The 22,639-nt window shown below is 37.3% G+C and overlaps 1 non-coding gene across 1 annotated transcript; it reads right to left on the bottom strand.

The window, feature by feature from the left end:
* Positions 1–8,616: 8,616 nt before the first annotated feature.
* On the bottom strand, positions 8,617–8,723 carry LOC126804332 (small nucleolar RNA R71). The gene has a single exon (XR_007673247.1). It is a non-coding gene; the product is annotated as a small nucleolar RNA R71 (small nucleolar RNA).
* Between the last annotated feature and the right edge of the window lie 13,916 nt (positions 8,724–22,639).

The following is a 22,639-nucleotide window of genomic DNA, read 5'->3' as shown; positions in this document are numbered from 1 at the left end:
GTTTTGCAAGTGTGGGAGTGTGTTTCTTTCAAACTGAGTATCTTTACATCGTTTGCGTAACTTTACTATTCCAATTGTTTATCTTTACATCGTTTGCGTATCTTTACTATTCCAATTGTGTATCTTTTCATTTCTCGTTTGAGTATCTTTCTGTAAGGCTTCTGATGCGAGTTTCTATTGTATTTGAGAGTTTTGCAAGTGTGGGAGTGTGTTTCTTTCAAACTGAGTATCTTTACATCGTTTGCGTATCTTTACTATTCCAATTGTGTATCTTTACATCTTTTGCGTATCTTTACTATTCTAATTGTGTATCTTTTCATTTCTCGTTTGAGTATCTTTCTGTAAGGCTTCTGATGCGAGTTTCTATTGTATTTGAGAGTTTTGCAAGTGTGGGAGTGTGTTTCTTTCAAACTGAGTATCTTTACATCGTTTGCGTATCTTTACTATTCCAATTGTGTATCTTTACATCGTTTGCGTATCTTTACTATTCCAATTGTGTATCTTTACATCGTTTGCGTATCTTTACTATTCCAGTTGTGTATCTTTTCATTTCTCGTTTGAGTATCTTTCTGTAAGGCTTTCTGATGCGAGTTTCTATTGTATTTGAGAGTTTTGCAAGTGTGGGAGTGTGTTTCTTTCAAACTGAGTATCTTTACATCGTTTGCGTATCTTTACTATTCCAATTGTGTATCTTTTCATTTCTCGTTTGAGTATCTTTCTGTAAGGCTTTCTGATGCGAGTTTCGCTTGAATTTGAGAGTTTTGCAAGTGTGGGAGTGTGTTTCTTTCAAACTGAGTATCTTTACATCGTTTGCGTATCTTTACTATTCCAATTGTGTATCTTTACATCGTTTCCGTATCTTTACTATTCCAATTGTGTATCTTTTCATTTCTCGTTTGAGTATCTTTCTGTAAGGCTTCTGATGCGAGTTTCTATTGTATTTGAGAGTTTTGCAAGTGTGGGAGTGTGTTTCTTTCAAACTGAGTATCTTTACATCGTTTGCGTATCTTTACTATTCCAATTGTGTATCTTTACATCGTTTGCGTATCTTTACTATTCCAACTGTGTATCTTTTCTTTTTTCGTTTGAGTATCTTTCTGTAAGGCTTCTGATGCGAGTTTCTATTGTATTTGAGAGTTTTGCAAGTGTGGGAGTGTGTTTCTTTCAAACTGAGAATCTTTACATGGTTTGCGTATCTTTACTATTGCAATTGTGTATCTTTACATCGTTTGCGTATCTTTACTATTCCAATTGTGTATCTTTTCATTTCTCGTTTGAGTATCTTTCTGTAAGGCTTCTGATGCGAGTTTCTATTGTATTTCAGAGTTTTGCAAGTGTGGGAGTGTGTTTCTTTCAAACTGAGTATCTTTACATCGTTTGCGTATCTTTACTATTCCAATTGTGTATCTTTACATCGTTTGCGTATCTTTACTATTCCAACTGTGTATCTTTTCTTTTTTCGTTTGAGTATCTTTCTGTAAGGCTTCTGATGCGAGTTTCTATTGTATTTGAGAGTTTTGCAAGTGTGGGAGTGTGTTTCTTTCAAACTGAGTATCTTTACATCGTTTGCGTATCTTTACTATTCCAATTGTGTATCTTTACATCGTTTCCGTATCTTTACTATTCCAATTGTGTATCTTTTCATTTCTCGTTTGAGTATCTTTCTGTAAGGCTTCTGATGCGAGTTTCTATTGTATTTGAGAGTTTTGCAAGTGTGGGAGTGTGTTTCTTTCAAACTGAGTATCTTTACATCGTTTGCGTATCTTTACTATTCCAATTGTGTATCTTTACATCGTTTGCGTATCTTTACTATTCCAATTGTGTATCTTTTCATTTCTCGTTTGAGTATCTTTCTGTAAGGCTTCTGATGCGAGTTTCTATTGTATTTCAGAGTTTTGCAAGTGTGGGAGTGTGTTTCTTTCAAACTGAGTATCTTTACATCGTTTGCGTAACTTTACTATTCCAATTGTTTATCTTTACATCGTTTGCGTATCTTTACTATTCCAATTGTGTATCTTTTCATTTCTCGTTTGAGTATCTTTCTGTAAGGCTTCTGATGCGAGTTTCTATTGTATTTGAGAGTTTTGCAAGTGTGGGAGTGTGTTTCTTTCAAACTGAGTATCTTTACATCGTTTGCGTATCTTTACTATTCCAATTGTGTATCTTTACATCTTTTGCGTATCTTTACTATTCTAATTGTGTATCTTTTCATTTCTCGTTTGAGTATCTTTCTGTAAGGCTTCTGATGCGAGTTTCTATTGAATTTGAGAGTTTTGCAAGTGTGGGAGTGTGTTTCTTTCAAACTGAGTATCTTTACATCGTTTGCGTATCTTTACTATTCCAATTGTGTATCTTTACATCGTTTGCGTATCTTTACTATTCCAATTGCGTATCTTTACATCGTTTGCGTATCTTTACTATTCCAGTTGTGTATCTTTTCATTTCTCGTTTGAGTATCTTTCTGTAAGGCTTTCTGATGCGAGTTTCTATTGTATTTGAGAGTTTTGCAAGTGTGGGAGTGTGTTTCTTTCAAACTGAGTATCTTTACATCGTTTGCGTATCTTTACTATTCCAATTGTGTATCTTTTCATTTCTCGTTTGAGTATCTTTCTGTAAGGCTTTCTGATGCGAGTTTCGCTTGAATTTGAGAGTTTTGCAAGTGTGGGAGTGTGTTTCTTTCAAACTGAGTATCTTTACATTGTTTGCGTATCTTTACTATTCCAATTGTGTATCTTTACATCGTTTCCGTATCTTTACTATTCCAATTGTGTATCTTTTCATTTCTCGTTTGAGTATCTTTCTGTAAGGCTTCTGATGCGAGTTTCTATTGTATTTGAGAGTTTTGCAAGTGTGGGAGTGTGTTTCTTTCAAACTGAGTATCTTTACATCGTTTGCGTATCTTTACTATTCCAATTGTGTATCTTTACATCGTTTGCGTATCTTTACTATTCCAACTGTGTATCTTTTCTTTTTTCGTTTGAGTATCTTTCTGTAAGGCTTCTGATGCGAGTTTCTATTGTATTTGAGAGTTTTGCAAGTGTGGGAGTGTGTTTCTTTCAAACTGAGAATCTTTACATCGTTTGCGTATCTTTACTATTCCAATTGTGTATCTTTACATCGTTTGCGTATCTTTACTATTCCAATTGTGTATCTTTTCATTTCTCGTTTGAGTATCTTTCTGTAAGGCTTCTGATGCGAGTTTCTATTGTATTTCAGAGTTTTGCAAGTGTGGGAGTGTGTTTCTTTCAAACTGAGTATCTTTACATCGTTTGCGTATCTTTACTATTCCAATTGTGTATCTTTACATCGTTTGCGTATCTTTACTATTCCAACTGTGTATCTTTTCTTTTTTCGTTTGAGTATCTTTCTGTAAGGCTTCTGATGCGAGTTTCTATTGTATTTGAGAGTTTTGCAAGTGTGGGAGTGTGTTTCTTTCAAACTGAGTATCTTTACATCGTTTGCGTATCTTTACTATTCCAATTGTGTATCTTTACATCGTTTGCGTATCTTTACTATTCCAATTGTGTATCTTTTCATTTCTCGTTTGAGTATCTTTCTGTAAGGCTTCTGATGCGAGTTTCTATTGTATTTCAGAGTTTTGCAAGTGTGGGAGTGTGTTTCTTTCAAACTGAGTATCTTTACATCGTTTGCGTAACTTTACTATTCCAATTGTTTATCTTTACATCGTTTGCGTATCTTTACTATTCCAATTGTGTATCTTTTCATTTCTCGTTTGAGTATCTTTCTGTAAGGCTTCTGATGCGAGTTTCTATTGTATTTGAGAGTTTTGCAAGTGTGGGAGTGTGTTTCTTTCAAACTGAGTATCTTTACATCGTTTGCGTATCTTTACTATTCCAATTGTGTATCTTTACATCTTTTGCGTATCTTTACTATTCTAATTGTGTATCTTTTCATTTCTCGTTTGAGTATCTTTCTGTAAGGCTTCTGATGCGAGTTTCTAATGTATTTGAGAGTTTTGCAAGTGTGGGAGTGTGTTTCTTTCAAACTGAGTATCTTTACATCGTTTGCGTATCTTTACTATTCCAATTGTGTATCTTTTCATTTCTCGTTTGAGTATCTTTCTGTAAGGCTTTCTGATGCGAGTTTCTCTTGAATTTGAGAGTTTTGCAAGTGTGGGAGTGTGTTTCTTTCAAACTGAGTATCTTTACATCGTTTGCGTATCTTTACTATTCCAATTGTGTATCTTTTCATTTCTCGTTTGAGTATCTTTCTGTAAGGCTTTCTAATGCGAGTTTCTCTTGAATTTGAGAGTTTTGCAAGTGTGGGAGTGTGTTTCTTTCAAACTGAGTATCTTTACATCGTTTGCGTATCTTTACTATTCCAATTGTTATATTTACATCGTTTGCGTATCTTTACTATTCCAATTGTGTATCTTTTCATTTCTCGTTTGAGTATCTTTCTGTAAGGCTTTCTGATGCGAGTTTCTATTGAATTTGAGAGTTTTGCAAGTGTGGGAGTGTGTTTCTTTCAAACTGAGTATCTTTACATCGTTTGCGTATCTTTACTATTCCAATTGTGTATCTTTACATCGTTTGCGTATCTTTACTATTCCAATTGTGTATCTTTTCATTTCTCGTTTGAGTATCTTTCTGTAAGGCTTTCTGATGCGAGTTTCTATTGTATTTGAGAGTTTTGCAAGTGTGGGAGTGTGTTTCTTTCAAACTGAGTATCTTTACATCGTTTGCGTATCTTTACTATTCCAATTGTGTATCTTTTCATTTCTCGTTTGAGTATCTTTCTGTAAGGCTTTCTGATGCGAGTTTCGCTTGAATTTGAGAGTTTTGCAAGTGTGGGAGTGTGTTTCTTTCAAACTGAGTATCTTTACATCGTTTGCGTATCTTTACTATTCCAATTGTGTATCTTTACATCGTTTCCGTATCTTTACTATTCCAATTGTGTATCTTTTCATTTCTCGTTTGAGTATCTTTCTGTAAGGCTTCTGATGCGAGTTTCTATTGTATTTGAGAGTTTTGCAAGTGTGGGAGTGTGTTTCTTTCAAACTGAGTATCTTTACATCGTTTGCGTATCTTTACTATTCCAATTGTGTATCTTTACATCGTTTGCGTATCTTTACTATTCCAACTGTGTATCTTTTCTTTTTTCGTTTGAGTATCTTTCTGTAAGGCTTCTGATGCGAGTTTCTATTGTATTTGAGAGTTTTGCAAGTGTGGGAGTGTGTTTCTTTCAAACTGAGTATCTTTACATCGTTTGCGTATCTTTACTATTCCAATTGTGTATCTTTACATCGTTTGCGTATCTTTACTATTCCAATTGTGTATCTTTTCATTTCTCGTTTGAGTATCTTTCTGTAAGGCTTCTGATGCGAGTTTCTATTGTATTTCAGAGTTTTGCAAGTGTGGGAGTGTGTTTCTTTCAAACTGAGTATCTTTACATCGTTTGCGTAACTTTACTATTCCAATTGTTTATCTTTACATCGTTTGCGTATCTTTACTATTCCAATTGTGTATCTTTTCATTTCTCGTTTGAGTATCTTTCTGTAAGGCTTCTGATGCGAGTTTCTATTGTATTTGAGAGTTTTGCAAGTGTGGGAGTGTGTTTCTTTCAAACTGAGTATCTTTACATCGTTTGCGTATCTTTACTATTCCAATTGTGTATCTTTACATCTTTTGCGTATCTTTACTATTCTAATTGTGTATCTTTTCATTTCTCGTTTGAGTATCTGATAGGAACACAAAGTGTGACGTTCTTAATGTATATATGCCCTATTCTTATGCTTTGTTACTTCTTATTTAGTTGTTTTAGGTTCATATTGGTCATATGTATGTTTGAAGTAAAGCTATTTCGATTTTAGATGATTTGATGATGAAATTGTGCTAAGTGTTAGAACTCCTGATTGAACTAGGATTCCTTACTCGACTAGGACTCTACTTTCCTATTTTCATTCTTTCCTATTCCTTAATCGACGATTTCTTTTCAGGAAAGACAAATCATATTTGGAAAGAAAGGAGAGTTGCCGAGTTGCATTCCTAGTTGAACAAGGAAATCATATTCGAGTTGAAGAAGGAGAAGAGGAGGCCGGCCTAGCTACTCCTAGTTGGACTAAGAGATTGCCGTGCAGCCCTTAAAGAGATCTCCCTATTGAACTTGGTTTCCTACATCAAGTTGGATATGGAGTACATAAAGCAAATCCATAACAAAGAGGATTTCAGTTTCCCAATTGGATTCTATTTCCTTTTGGCACGCAAGAAGGCTTCCTACACCTCTATATATAGAGGCCGGCCTCTCCATTCAGCAACATCATCAACCCTACACAAAAACACAGCCATAGCTATGCCGAATTCATCCTTCACCATTCCAAGAAATCCTAAAACCGATTCCATCATTCCTCACCTATCAATAGCCTTCAAACACGCTTGTGAAGGAGGTTTCATCCATAGAAGACTCGGCTACACTTGTGGATTGCTTGATTTATAAAGTGTAACCATGACTCACTCTTGTCTATTTCGGGTTTAGGTTTTATTTCGAATCATGGATGAAGTTGCGATTTGGTTAGAGTAGTCTTGTATCAATTTTGTCTATGAAATAGCTACTTGATTCAATTTATATAGATGATTCGAAAATTATGTTTTGGTTTTATGATTTTCTGTTTTGGTTTTCTGCCGAATGTGTGCTTGAACAATTTTCGATTCCTAGGTGTTATGACTATGCTTGTAGCATGATATTTAGGTTGTTGGATTAAAGACTTATGCTAAGAACATGGTTATTCTTGTTTATGTGATTTTCGAATTGCATGGTTGTTGGTTAAGTAAGTGACATACTTGATGAATTCAATGTGCATGGCTTTGGGATTATATGATTAAGATGAACATGTTAGAATTTCGATTATGGCTGCTTGGTTGTGATTGAATGTGTTAAGTGTCTATGTGTTTAGGTTACTGCTTAGAAACCTAATTGCATGATCCATTCTTGGTTGTTCAATGTATGTCTCGGCATGATACTAAGAAGTTGTAGAACTTGGTTCGATTCCCTCTATGTGAATTGTTTTGGTGATTGTTTATGTGTTGGTTGGTTGATCACATGTATATATTAGCTTAGGTTTTATTTACTGTTTTTATGACTCAATCCAAAATCTATATCAAACTTTAAAACCTTTATGAATTCGTGTTAATTGATGTGATCCTAAGCCCTGGCTGGATCCCCGGTTTGTGAACGATACCCTCTTGCTTTATACTACTATGATGTGTTCAGGGTTAAATATTGATGTCGAGTAATCGAGCAATCATCAAATGGCGCCGTTGCCGGGGATCCATTAGAGATGGATCCCTAACTTTTACTACGAATTCATTGTGAATATTGTACATTTGTATATTCTTATTCTTATTTCGTGTAACATATAGTAATGTAACTTAGGTTGTTGTTTTGGTGCTTGAGTGAATGATTGTTGTAGGTTGTAAATCAAACGGAATAGGTAAAGTCCCTTTTGTTAATATTAGCCTTAACCCTTCATGCTAGCTCTCGAGTTTGCATGAGGTCGAGGGCGGCTTTTATTAACACTTGGAGTTTTGTCTAACACATGAGGTTAAGTCCAGCTGAGTAAGGGGCACGCTCTTTTATTACTCTGGTGCATGGGACCAAAATTGGATCTCAGAGAACTACTGACTGACATACATCTCGGTGATGGAGTCGATAGGGAGTTCGCTCTCCGTAGTTCAACAAATGAGTCCTACCATGTTCACTATCTCTGATTGAGCTAAAGGCCTTCTGAAACAAAGACTTGATTTTATGTCTAGACATCCATACTTAGGCCGCACGTCCACCTTGATTTACAACTTAGAATCAATCGATCATTCAAGCATTGAAATAGCAAAAAGAACTTGTGAATGTATGAACTTGTGAAAACGTAAAGAACTAACTCTTTGTAAACAACATAGTTGCCGTGCCCTTCCCCCTTAAGTGTGCGTGTGTATGACTAAGGGAAGGCACGAATTTTATGTATCCATCATGTATTCTTCTATGCTAACTCGTTACCTTTCATACAAACAGGTACTATGCATGTCCGAATTTTCTAAGAAGACACAAGAGCTCAAAGATCGAATTCAAGCACTTAGAGATTTGAACAACTCTTTCATAAGTAGACCTTTAAATTTCGAAGCATCTCCAAGCAATTCAATCTTAAACTCTTCACCTAGATCAGAAGAAGAGGAAGATCTGTCCTTTTCATTCGTCTTCAATTCAGACACAATTGCGGGCCGTGACATAATTCCTGTTGGTGCTCCAATGGCACTCAAGAATGCATTCATTCCTACCACCCCGGAATCACCTTCATGCATTGCTTTCACTCCACCTGATGAAGCTAACTTCTCCATTCCTGTTCAATTGCTTGGGCAGCTGCCTAAGTATTCTGCTTCATCAATGGAAGACCCTAATGTTCACCTTAGGGAGTTCTTGGACATTTGCAAGCTCCAATCGATACATCATCTTTCTCAAGAAGGCTTGAGGTTGCTTTTGTTCCCATTTACCCTTAAGGATGATGCTAAACGTTGGTTATATTCTTTGCCTGCAGGAATCATCACTACATGGGATGAAATGACTAGGAGGTTCTTGAAGCAATTCTTCCCTGCTCAACTCACGAAAAGACTTAGGAGGGAGATTCAGAACTTCACTCAAAAGGATGGTGATTCACTCTATGAGGCTTGGGAGGAATTTCAGGAACTACAAAGGAAGTGCCCTCACCATGGTATTTCGTTGGATGACTTGGTGCAATTCTTCTATGAAGGACTCGACACCACCAATAAGAGCATGGTGGACTCGGCATGTGGCTGCACATTCATGAACAAAACCGGTCAAGAAGCTTACACCTTGATTGATGACTTGGCTGACAACAATCGCCAATTTAGTTCCAAGGAGAAGAGAGGAAGCAAGAGCCGTGGGGTGTATGATGTTGATGCAAGGAATCAGATGGCTACTTTAGAAAGAAAGCTTGACGTGCTAGTCAAGGCATTCAATGGTTCGAGCATCACCCCTCAAGCATGCGGCATTTGTTCTTTCAAGGATCACACAACTGACAATTGTCCGAATGGTGCAATGACTGAAGAAGAGTTGAACTTCATGGGGCAACAAAGGCCTAGGTACGATCCATATTCAAACACATACAACCCTGGACTTAGAGATCATCCAAATTTTCGTTGGAGCAACAATGCTCAACCATCCAATGCTCAAGGTCATGGACCTCGTCCTTCAGGTTTGTTTGTGAGGCCTCAGGTACCTCAAGGTTCTGCTCCCTTTAACTCTAATGTTCATGGTTCGAATAATGCATCTTCACCTAACTATGATGAACTTTTGAAGTCTCTTGCTCAAGGGCAACAAAATCTAAACTCTGCTACTCAAGCTTTAGTTACAGGTCAACAAGCTCATTCTAAGGACATAACCGAGCTTAAGAAGCAGATGGGACAAGTGATCGATTTCATGGGCAAGATCCATGAAGGAGGGAAGTTGCCGAGCCAAACTGAGCCTAATCCGAATGTGAAAGCCTTGGTGACACGAAGTGGGAGGACTTTGGATGCTCCAAGGGAGCAACACAAGAAGGCCGTGCCTTCTAAAGGACTAGAGGCCGAGAGTTTCAATGCTAAGGACTTAGAGAAGGACCCTGCCTCCTCTAAAGCCAATGATGCCGTGCCAAAAGATGATCATGCCGTGCATGACAAAGGTAAGGATCCTAACTCTAGTGGTTTGGTTTCAACTAATGATCTTCCTCGTGTTCCCTTCCCTAGTAGATTCGCAAAGCAAAAGAAGGATGACTCTGATCAAGCCATGCTCGACATTTTCAAGAAGGTGGAAGTAAACATGCCTCTTATTGAATGCATACAACAAAATCCTAAGTATGCTAAGTTTTTGAAAGAATTGTGCACCAATAAGAGGATGACTCGAGAGAAGGAGGTTGTTACAATGAGTGAGACGGTTTCTGCCGTGCTCCAAAGGAAGCTACCACCAAAGCTTAAGGATCCAGGGAGTTTTTCTATCCCTTGTACAATCGGAAACATGACATTTGAAAAGATAATGTTAGACTTAGGTGCATCTATTAATGTAATGCCGCACTATATCTATGAGAACCTAGGTCTAGGTGATTTGAAACGTGATAATGTTGTGATTCGATTGGCTGATTGTTCCAACAAAGTCCCTTTGGGCTATGTTGAAGATGTTCTTGTGCAGGTTTCGAGCTTGATCTTCCCTGCCGACTTCTATGTCATTGACATGGAGCCAACGGAGGCAGATGACAAGGAGGTTCCTATCTTGTTAGGCCGCCCCTTCATGAGGACCGCACGAACCAAAATAGATGTGTTTAGTGGATCACTCACCTTTGAGTTCGATGGTGAAGTGATTAGCTTCAACATCTTTGAAGCTATGAGGTATCCTCTTTCGGAGTTAAGTGATTGTTTTTCAGTTGACATACTTGATTCCCTTGCAGATAACTATCTTGATACCTTGACAAATGACGAGTTGGCACTCACTATTGCCCAAGGGGCCGGATTTACAAGTGATAGCTCAAACATTTCGGTGTTAGAAACAAACAAGGCCGTGCCATCCTTGATTCATGAAACCGTGACCTCTCTTGAGGTTGCACGTGAGGTAAGCTTTGTCTCTCCTAGTCCAATTCTCTTAACTACTAACAAGAATCTTCCTTCTGTGGTTCAAGCTCCGAAGCTTGATCTTAAGGTTCTTCCGGACCACTTGAAGTATGCGTTTCTAGGAGAAGAGGATACATTGCCCGTGATCATTTCATCTGCACTAAACGAGGAGCAAGAAGAGAGATTGATTGAAGTGTTGAGAAGACACAAAACGGCAATAGGATGGACCTTAGCCGACATCAAGGGGATCAGCCCTACCATGTGTGTGCATCGAATATTGCTAGAAGATGGTGCCAAGCCAACCAAGGAAGGTCAGAGACGCCTTCATCCACCAATGATGCAAGTTGTAAAGGATGAAATCACTAAGTTGCACGATTGTGGCGTGATCTACCCCATCTCGGATAGTAGGTGGATCTCTCCCATCCAAGTTGTGCCAAAGAAGTCAGGCATCACGGTGGTGAAGAACAAGGACAACGAGTTGGTACCTCAAAGGACAGTGACCGGTCATAGAGTATGTATTGACTATAGGAAGCTCAATGCGACAACAAGGAAGGATCACATGCCATTGCCATTCATTGATCAAATGCTTGAAAGGTTAGCTGGTCACTCCTTCTATTGTTTCCTTGATGGATATAGTGGATACAACCAGATAAGTGTTGCGGAAGAAGATCAAGAGAAGACCACGTTCACATGCCCTTTTGGTACGTTTGCCTATCGTCGCATGCCTTTTGGTTTATGCAACGCCCCAGGTACGTTTCAACGTTGTATGTATCACATTTTCTCTGAGTATATTGGTTCTAAAATTGAAGTTTTCATGGATGATTTTTCTGTCTATGGTGAAGATTTCGAAACTTGCCTTGAAAATGTTGAACTAGTGCTTAAACGTTGTGAAGAAACTAACTTGGTTTTGAATTGGGAAAAATGTCACTTTATGGTCACGCAAGGCATTGTCTTAGGTCATATTGTTTCATCTAGAGGAATTGAGGTTGATAAGTCTAAAATAGATCTTGTGCGTCACTTACCCCTCCCCACAAGTGTGAGGGATGTTCGATCGTTTCTTGGACATGCAGGTTTCTATCGTAGGTTTATCAAGGATTTTTCCAAGATTGCGAGACCACTGAGTTCATTACTTCAAAAGGACGTCCCATTCAACTTTGATGATGATTGCAAGCATGCATTCGAGACTTTGAAGAAGCTCCTAACTTCAGCACCGATCATGGCACCGCCGGATGGTCCTTGCCATTCGAGTTGATGTGTGACGCCTCCGACTATGCAGTTGGAGCCGTGCTAGGGCAGAGGAAGGACAAGCAGCCCTACGCCATCTACTATGCCTCAAGAACACTCAATGATGCGCAACAAAACTACACCACAACTGAAAAAGAACTTCTTGCCGTGATCTTTGCTCTAGATAAGTTTCGTTCTTACTTACTTCAATCTAAAGTTATTGTGTACACTGACCATGCAGCTTTGAAGTATTTAATGACAAAGAAGGATGCCAAACCGAGATTGATTCGATGGATTCTTCTACTCCAAGAGTTTGATCTCGAGATCAAGGACAAGAAGGGAAGTGACAATGTTGTGGCGGATCATTTGAGTCGTTTGGTGAGAGATGCCGAGCCCTTGGCCATCCAAGAGAGCTTTCCGGACGAGCAACTCTTTCGAGTTGAGGTAAGTGAGCCATGGTATGCAGATATTGTGAATTATCTTGTTTCTAAGCAATTTCCGGATACTTTATCGCATGCACAAAAGAATAGACTCAAGGCATTAGCTAAGTATTACGTTTGGGATGAACCATACTTGTGGAAACATTGTGTTGATCAAATCATTAGGAGGTGTGTTCCCGAACATGAACATCATTCTATACTTACTTTTTGCCATTCTGAATCTTGTGGAGGACATTTTGGTTCACGTAGGACTGCTCTTAAGGTGTTAGAATGTGGTTTCTTTTGGCCTACGATTTTCAAAGATGCATATCATTTTTGCATGACTTGTGATAGGTGCCAACGCATGGGAAACTTAGGATCTAGAGATCAAATGCCTATGACACCGATTATATATGTCGAAATTTTTGATTGTTGGGGTATTGATTTCATGGGACCTTTTCCTAGCTCAAATGGTTACTTATACATACTCGTGTGTGTGGACTATGTTTCGAAATGGGTGGAAGCAAAGGCCACCCGGACTAATGATTCTCGAGTTGTTGCAGATTTCCTTCGTTCTAACATTTTCTCTAGGTTTGGTATGCCGAGAGTTATCATTAGTGATGGAGGATCTCACTTTTGCAACCGGACCATTGAGGCGTTGTTGAAGAAGTATGGAATCAAGCATAAGGTTGCTACGCCTTATCACCCTCAAACAAGTGGACAAGTGGAGCTATCTAATCGTGAGATCAAGAGAATTTTAGAGAAGTCTGTTGGACCATCACGCAAGGATTGGTCTCACCGATTGGATGATGCTCTTTGGGCCTATAGGACGGCATACAAGACTCCCCTAGGCATGTCACCATTTCGACTAGTTTATGGCAAGGCGTGCCATCTTCCCGTGGAGCTTGAACATCGTGCATGGTGGGCTGTGAAGAATTTCAACATGGACATAGATGAGGCCGGATTACATAGGAAGTTGCAATTGCATGAGCTTGAAGAGATCCGGAATGAGGCCTATGATTCGGCGATGGTTTACAAGGAGAAGACTAAGACATTCCATGACCGCATGATTAGGAAGAAACACTTTGTCGTTGGGCAGAAAGTTCTTTTGTTTAATTCTCGACTTAGATTGTTTCCGGGCAAGCTCCGTTCTAGGTGGCTTGGACCGTTTGTTGTTACTAATATTTTTCCTTCTGGTGCTATTCAGATCAAAAGCATGGTGCATGGAAAGGAATTCACGGTCAATGGACATCGCTTGAAGCCGTACTATGACAATTTCGTGGAACACAATGTGGAGGAGACGTCTCTCCTTGATCCTACGGCAAGCAAGTAATGATTTGAGATAGTCTAGGCTATAGACTCTAAACTTAAGCCAATGAAGGAGCCATCAACGAGTGTTTGCATTTTCTTATTCCTTAACTCTTTCTAATTTTCGTTGCTTATCATATTGTACATTGAGGGCAATGTAAATTTTAAGTGTGGGGTGGGGTATACATCATTCGTTGTATTCTAGTGTTTGATGCTTATGTGTTTAAATTTTGTGTTTTGATTTTCGAAATTTTAGTGTCATTTTGGTTCTGTTTTTTCGATTTTGACTTGTTTTGTTTTTGTTTTGAGTCCTAGGTATGCCTTTAACTGTCTAGGATGAGTTGATCTTTGAAATTATGGTTGATAGATGATCATGATATTGGAATGAATTTCATTATTATTTGATGGTTAATCGATGTGTAGATTTTGTACGAACATGTAGTAGATGAGGATTTTGAAACTTAGGTACAGAATGAGCATGTTCTTTACTTGTTTGAATTCATGTAACCTATGTGAGATTCGAGCCATATATGTGCCTTTCTTTGGAGAGTTTATTCTATCGTTTTCTTGGCTTTATAACCTCATTACATCTATTTTGATCAATTCGTATGCCATAGAATTGCAATGAACTAGAGAATGCTAGAACTTACTTTGTGAAACTTTCGAAGCTTTATGTCATAACATACTCTGATTTTGAAAATGATTGTTGGATCTTTTTAGGATTTCCACCACTTAAGCCAAAAAGCCGTATATCCTTATTTGAGCCCTGCTTGGGACACCTTAGTGTTTACCCCTTTGAGCCTACGTTAAGCCTTTTCTTTCATTACCAACATGTTATATCCTTGCTTAGTGTAGTTATATCTCTACCTTGTCTTTGAGGCTTGGCAGAGCCGATTCTTGGATGTAATATGGAGTGATGATTTGATTCAAGTGTGGGGTTATGCTATTGTATGTATGTTATGCCGTGAAAAGAGTATGAAAAAGAGGAAAAAAATGTATTGATGCCGTGAGAAAAAGAAGAAGAAAAGTATATATACACGGTTTTGAGAAAAAAATGGAAAAGAAAGTATGATGAAAGATCTCGGCATGACATTGATTTATGTGAATTTGGAGTTGTGATGTATTTGTTGAAGGCTCAATAATGTTATACTTTAGCCTTTGTTCGTTTTCACAATGTATAAAGTGAAGAATGGGTCCAACATGATGATATTTGGCCCTTGTTTTATGGAGTATGGCGACATAAGGTGGATGTTTTGCTCTGCTAAGTCTTGAGGATGACCTTTGTGATTCCTTTACCTTGAAAATATATCCATGCCGAGCCTAACCTATCCCTTTTCTAAAGATCCGCATGATTCTTAAAATGAGTAGTCCTCGATTTGTGGAGTTTGTTTCATAAGTAAGCATATGGTTTGGGTTCATTTGTGCATATGATTGGTATCTTTCATGAGGTTCTCGATTTTCACTATGTTCATAACTCTTGTGTGTGAAAAGCTTTTAAGCATATGCCATGTTCTTGAGAGAAAAGATTTGGAGTGCGTATCCTATGTGAGTTGAATTTGAACTTGTTTTGAACATGTTGAGCTTAATTTCACCTTTGTTTCTGCCATGTCTTACTTGTTAAACGAAATTTCATGTTTATTAACCATTGAATTCATCCTATCTATTTCGATTGAGTGCTATTCTTGATACTATGAGTTTGAAGATCTCTGAGACAAAATGTTGAAGGCATTAGTGTTGTGTCGTTAGTTATGTTGTTTTGATTTCGTATTATGTTTTGATTTTCGTTTTTAGTGTTTGCTAAGGGACTAGCAAAGTCTAAGTGTGGGGTTGTTGATAGGAACACAAAGTGTGACGTTCTTAATGTATATATGCCCTATTCTTATGCTTTGTTACTTCTTATTTAGTTGTTTTAGGTTCATATTGGTCATATGTATGTTTGAAGTAAAGCTATTTCGATTTTAGATGATTTGATGATGAAATTGTGCTAAGTGTTAGAACTCCTGATTGAACTAGGATTCCTTACTCGACTAGGACTCTACTTTCCTATTTTCATTCTTTCCTATTCCTTAATCGACGATTTCTTTTCAGGAAAGACAAATCATATTTGGAAAGAAAGGAGAGTTGCCGAGTTGCATTCCTAGTTGAACAAGGAAATCATATTCGAGTTGAAGAAGGAGAAGAGGAGGCCGGCCTAGCTACTCCTAGTTGGACTAAGAGATTGCCGTGCAGCCCTTAAAGAGATCTCCCTATTGAACTTGGTTTCCTACATCAAGTTGGATATGGAGTACATAAAGCAAATCCATAACAAAGAGGATTTCAGTTTCCCAATTGGATTCTATTTCCTTTTGGCACGCAAGAAGGCTTCCTACACCTCTATATATAGAGGCCGGCCTCTCCATTCAGCAACATCATCAACCCTACACAAAAACACAGCCATAGCTATGCCGAATTCATCCTTCACCATTCCAAGAAATCCTAAAACCGATTCCATCATTCCTCACCTATCAATAGCCTTCAAACACGCTTGTGAAGGAGGTTTCATCCATAGAAGACTCGGCTACACTTGTGGATTGCTTGATTTATAAAGTGTAACCATGACTCACTCTTGTCTATTTCGGGTTTAGGTTTTATTTCGAATCATGGATGAAGTTGCGATTTGGTTAGAGTAGTCTTGTATCAATTTTGTCTATGAAATAGCTACTTGATTCAATTTATATAGATGATTCGAAAATTATGTTTTGGTTTTATGATTTTCTGTTTTGGTTTTCTGCCGAATGTGTGCTTGAACAATTTTCGATTCCTAGGTGTTATGACTATGCTTGTAGCATGATATTTAGGTTGTTGGATTAAAGACTTATGCTAAGAACATGGTTATTCTTGTTTATGTGATTTTCGAATTGCATGGTTGTTGGTTAAGTAAGTGACATACTTGATGAATTCAATGTGCATGGCTTTGGGATTATATGATTAAGATGAACATGTTAGAATTTCGATTATGGCTGCTTGGTTGTGATTGAATGTGTTAAGTGTCTATGTGTTTAGGTTACTGCTTAGAAACCTAATTGCATGATCCATTCTTGGTTGTTCAATGTATGTCTCGGCATGATACTAAGAAGTTGTAGAACTTGGTTCGATTCCCTCTATGTGAATTGTTTTGGTGATTGTTTATGTGTTGGTTGGTTGATCACATGTATATATTAGCTTAGGTTTTATTTACTGTTTTTATGACTCAATCCAAAATCTATATCAAACTTTAAAACCTTTATGAATTCGTGTTAATTGATGTGATCCTAAGCCCTGGCTGGATCCCCGGTTTGTGAACGATACCCTCTTGCTTTATACTACTATGATGTGTTCAGGGTTAAATATTGATGTCGAGTAATCCAGCAATCATCAGTATCTTTCTGTAAGGCTTCTGATGCGAGTTTCTATTGTATTTGAGAGTTTTGCAAGTGTGGGAGTGTGTTTCTTTCAAACTGAGTATCTTTACATCGTTTGCGTATCTTTACTATTCCAATTGTGTATCTTTTCATTTCTCGTTTGAGTATCTTTCTGTAAGGCTTTCTGATGCGAGTTTCTCTTGAATTTGAGAGTTTTGCAAGTGTGGGAGTGTGTTTCTTTCAAACTGAGTATCTTTACATCGTTTGCGTATCTTTACTATTCCAATTGTGTATCTTTTCATTTCTCGTTTGAGTATCTTTCTGTAAGGCTTTCTGATGCGAGTTTCTCTTGAATTTGAGAGTTTTGCAAGTGTGGGAGTGTGTTTCTTTCAAACTGAGTATCTTTACATCGTTTGCGTATCTTTACTATTCCAATTGTTATCTTTACATCGTTTGCGTATCTTTACTATTCCAATTGTGTATCTTTTCATTTCTCGTTTGAGTATCTTTCTGTAAGGCTTTCTGATGCGTGTTTCTATTGAATTTGAGAGTTTTGCAAGTGTGGGAGTGTGTTTCTTTCAAACTGAGTATCTTTACATCGTTTGCGTATCTTTACTATTCCAATTGTGTATCTTTACATCGTTTGCGTATCTTTACTATTCCAATTGTGTATCTTTACATCGTTTGCGTATCTTTACTATTCCAATTGTGTATCTTTTCATTTCTCGTTTGAGTATCTTTCTGTAAGGCTTTCTGATGCGAGTTTCTATTGTATTTGAGAGTTTTGCAAGTGTGGGAGTGTGTTTCTTTCAAACTGAGTATCTTTACATCGTTTGCGTATCTTTACTATTCCAATTGTGTATCTTTTCATTTCTCGTTTGAGTATCTTTCTGTAAGGCTTTCTGATGCGAGTTTCGCTTGAATTTGAGAGTTTTGCAAGTGTGGGAGTGTGTTTCTTTCAAACTGAGTATCTTTACATCGTTTGCGTATCTTTACTATTCCAACTGTGTATCTTTACATCGTTTGCGTATCTTTACTATTCCAACTGTGTATCTTTACATCGTTTGCGTATCTTTACTATTCCAATTGTGTATCTTTTCCTTTCTCGTTTGAGTATCTTTCTGTAAGGCTTCTGATGCTAGTTTCTATTGTATTTGAGAGTCTTGCAAGTGTGGGAGTGTGTTTCTTTCAAACTGACTATCTTTACATCGTTTGCGAATCTTTACTATTCCAATTGTGTATCTTTACATCGTTTCCGTATCTTTACTATTGCAATTGTTTATCTTTACATCGTTTGCGTATCTTTACTATTCCAATTGTGTATCTTTTCATTTCTCGTTTGAGTATCTTTCTGTAAGGTTTCTGATGCGAGTTTCTATTGTATTTGAGAGTTTTGCAAGTGTGGGAGTGTGTTTCTTTCAAACTGTGTATCTTTACATCGTTTGCGTATCTTTACTATTCCAATTGTGTATCTTTACATCGTTTGCGTATCTTTACTATTCCAATTGTGTATCTTTTCATTTCTCGTTTGAGTATCTTTCTGTAAGGCTTCTGATGCGAGTTTCTATTGTATTTGAGAGTTTTGCAAGTGTGGGAGTGTGTTTCTTTCAAACTGAGTATCTTTACATCGTTTGCGTAACTTTACTATTCCAATTGTTTATCTTTACATCGTTTGCGTATCTTTATGATCGGTTCGATTACTCGAGATCAATATTAACCCTGTAAGCATCGTTAGTAGTATAAAGCAAGAGGGTATCGTTCACAAACCGGGGATCCAACCAGGGTAAAGAATCACAAACATTTAACAACGAATTCATAAGAGATATAAAGATTTGATATAGGATCGTATCAAGAACATAAAAATAAATCCTAAACTAATATATACATGTGATCAACCAACCAACACATAAACATCACCAAACAAATCATCACAAGTAGCTTCAAAATCATAATCTCATCCTATGCAAACACCGAGCCTTAGCGGACAATTATTGAGTGAACAAACAACAACCTAATGCCGAACTAGGTTACTTAGCGCATCCCTAACTCGAAACATGGCCTTGTAATCCTATCTTAGCGCTTAGAAATTACAAGATAACATGTCTTTCTCAATCTTACCACTTCATTGATTCATCTCTTATCTAATTACTTAGCGCATCTTAGATAACAAACGGATCATGGTTAATTCCTAGTGATTACTAACAAGTCAAGCATGTCACTTACTTTAACAAGTTATCAAAAACACTTAAGAATCCTATATGCAAAACTAACTTAGCGCCTTGAATCACATATAGTTAACGCCCAAGAAAGAGAATCATTAAATCATTGAATTATAAACTCACGATATCTACATAGAAATCATAGACAACAAAATCAGAACTACTTTATAACATCTTGCAAAATCGTAAACTACATGAGAGTATTCCACAAATTCGGAACTAGCCAAAAACATAAACACAACATCACACAAAGAATCCAAACCGAAAACATAAGTGACGAAGTAACGAGTTACACTTTGTAAATCTCCTTAGCGGTATCAAAACAAGGCAGCACGGCTTCAACTTGAATGGCAATCCGAGGCGTAGCGCTTTGGATCGAATGGAATGAAGGGAAGATGGTGTTTTCGCCTTGAATGGCTTTGAGGATGATGAGTAGTGTTTAAGGCAGAGCTTTGGCTAGTCTTGTGAGCAAGGTTGATGATCCTTTCTGTGGAATTGAGGTGCTATATATAGAGGAAGAAACCCAAGGGAGGATGGCCACAAAGTCCACAAAGTTGAAACCAAATTGGTTGAGGTTTCCTAGATTCGGCAGATTTGACCTTTGTCCCTTGTTGTGGCCATAACTTTCTCTAGAAAATAGATATTGAGATGATTCCAACTGGCAATTTCAACTAGACTTCCGTGGCTTTTCATCCATATAAGGTACATTTTCTCAATCATTTTGAGCTGTCCAGGGGAGCCCGTCAAAGATGGATGATCTGCACTGCAGAATTCTGATTTCTATAAGGATTGCATATCTTTTGCATTAATTACATATCTTCTTCCTCCTTTATTGCTGATTTCTTTTGCACAAATTTCTTCCTTTGAATTAGGGAGGCAGCAAAAGTCTTAATTGTTGCAGCCATGTTTGATTTTTCTTACCTCTCCTCATTAAATTTGCTGCATGCCTTCTTTGACTTTCTTGCCTCTTCTCATTTAATTTGCTGCATGCCTTCTTTGACATTCTTTGGTGCTGGGATTTATGGAAATTCTGATATATATTTGTGCTCTATTTGCAGGAGGAACAAAGTCCCAAGTTTCCCTCATAGCCCTTGGATCAAAAGCAAATCAATGGCTGAGATAATTCCGCCGAGTTCACTGGACCTCCGATCAATGATTCAGTCATATCTCTCTGTAGGAATAAGATATTGATTTGATTCCAAATCCTACAGAAACTAGACTCAAATACCTTTATTTCCATATAAAGTAGGTCTTCTAACTCGATCGGAGCTATCCAGGGGAGCCCGTCGAAGATGGACTACGAATATTGACAGCATTTTGATTCTTGAATGGATTGGGCTTTTAAGTGTATTTTCTTCTCTTTCCTTGTGGAACTAGGATTGCTTTCCTTCTCCAACATGGATTTGTATTTCCTAATAAGAATAAGTACGTTAGAAACAAAGAAATACACAAGGATGAATCCTACTCGAACAATGAAGCATATCTCAACAAGGATTCTTAACACTTAGCACGATTTCATCATCAATTCATTCATAATTGATATAAGCTCTACCTAGACACTTATTCATACAAAAGAAACTAAAATATACTATATAAGCGGTAACAAAGGGTAAGAATAGGGCATAATCACATTAAGAACGTCACACTTTGTGCTCCTATCAACAACCCCACACTTGAACTTTGCTAGTCCCTTAGCAAATAATAGAAAAGGGAAACAAAAACATAAAACAAAAATCAAAACAACTAAACTAATGACTCAACTATAATGCCTTCAACATTTTGTCTCAACGATCTTCAAACTCATAGCATCAAGAATAACACTTAATCGAAATAGATAGAATGAATTTAATGGTTAATAAACATGTGATCTCGCAGAACAAGTAAGACATGGTAGAAACATAGGTGATATTAAGCTCAACATGTTCAAAACAAGTTCAAATTCAACTCACAAGGGATATGCACTCCAAATATTTTCTCTCAAGAACATGGCATATGCTTAAAAGCTTTTCACACATAAGAGTTATGAATACATAGTGAATTTGAAAACCTCATGAAAGATACCAATCATATGCACAAATGAACCCAAACCATATGCTTACTCATGAAACAAACTCCACAAATCCAGAGCTACTCATTATAAGAATCATGCGGATCTTTATAAAAGGTAGGCTTAGGCTCGGTAAGGATATCATTTTTCAGGTAAAAGGAATCACAAAGGTCATCCTCAAGACTTAGCAGAGCAAGAATCATTCACCTTATGTCGCCATACTCCATAAAACAAGGGCCAATTTTATCATGTTGGACCCATTCTTCACTCTAAACATTGTGAAAACGAACAAAGGCTAAAGTACAACATTATTGAGCCTTCAACAAATATATCACAACTCCAAATTCACATCAAACATAGCTATGCCGTAACTTCTTTGTATTTTTTTTATTCAAGCCGTGTTCATGTATTTTTCTCTTTTTCTTCTCACGGCATCTTTCTATTTTTTTTTCTTCATTCTTTTCACTCTTTTCATGCAGCATAAATACATACATTGCACAACCCCACACTTGAATCGAATCATCACTCCATATTAACATCCAACAATCGGCTCAGCCAAGCCTTAAAGACAAGGGTAGAGATACAACTATACTAAGCAAGGATATTAACATGTTGGTAATGAAATAAAAGGCTTAACATAGGCTCAAAGGGGTTCATACTAAGGTGTCCCAAGCAGGGCTCAAATAAGGCATATGGCTTTTTGGTTTAAGTGGTGGAATTCCTAAAAAGATCCAACAATCATTTTCAAAATCAGAGTATATTATGATAAAAGTTTTGAAAGTTTCACAAAGTAAGTTCTAGCATTCTCTAGTTCATTGCAATTCTATGGCATATGAATTGATCAAAATAGATGTAATGAGGTTATATAGCCAATAAACGATAGATTAAACTCTCCAGAAAAGGCACATATATGGCTCGAAACTCACATAGGTTACATGAATTCAAACAAGTAGGGAACATGCTCATTATGTACCTAAGTTTCAAAATCCTCATCTACTACATGTTCGTACAATTTCTACACATCGATTAACCATCAAATAGCAATTAAGTTCAATTTCCAATCTTGTGATCATCTTTCAACCAATCATTCAAAGATCAACTCATCCTAGACAGTTAAAGGCATACCTAGGACTCAAAACAAAAACAAAAACAAAAACAAAACAAAACAAAACAAAAAAAACAAATTTTTTTTTTCTGATTTTATGTCACTAACATGTAAACCTTCCCCCACACTCAAATCATGCATTGTCCTCAATGAATATCAAAATAAATAATGCAATGGAAGACTCATAGTGGAAGGAAACAAATACAAAAATAAAAACATGGGAAAAAGATGAGAAAATGATGAGAAAAGCTCCCCCATGACGCGGTCCAACAGCTTGCATTCCATGCATCATAACGTATGAAAATAATCTCCGATCAGTAAGACAACAGT

This window comes from Argentina anserina, unplaced genomic scaffold (assembly GCF_933775445.1).
Source record: "Argentina anserina unplaced genomic scaffold, drPotAnse1.1, whole genome shotgun sequence".
NCBI lineage: Eukaryota > Viridiplantae > Streptophyta > Magnoliopsida > Rosales > Rosaceae > Argentina > Argentina anserina.
Note: the sequence above shows the minus strand (reverse complement) of the source record. Positions and strands in the feature narration are given on the sequence as shown.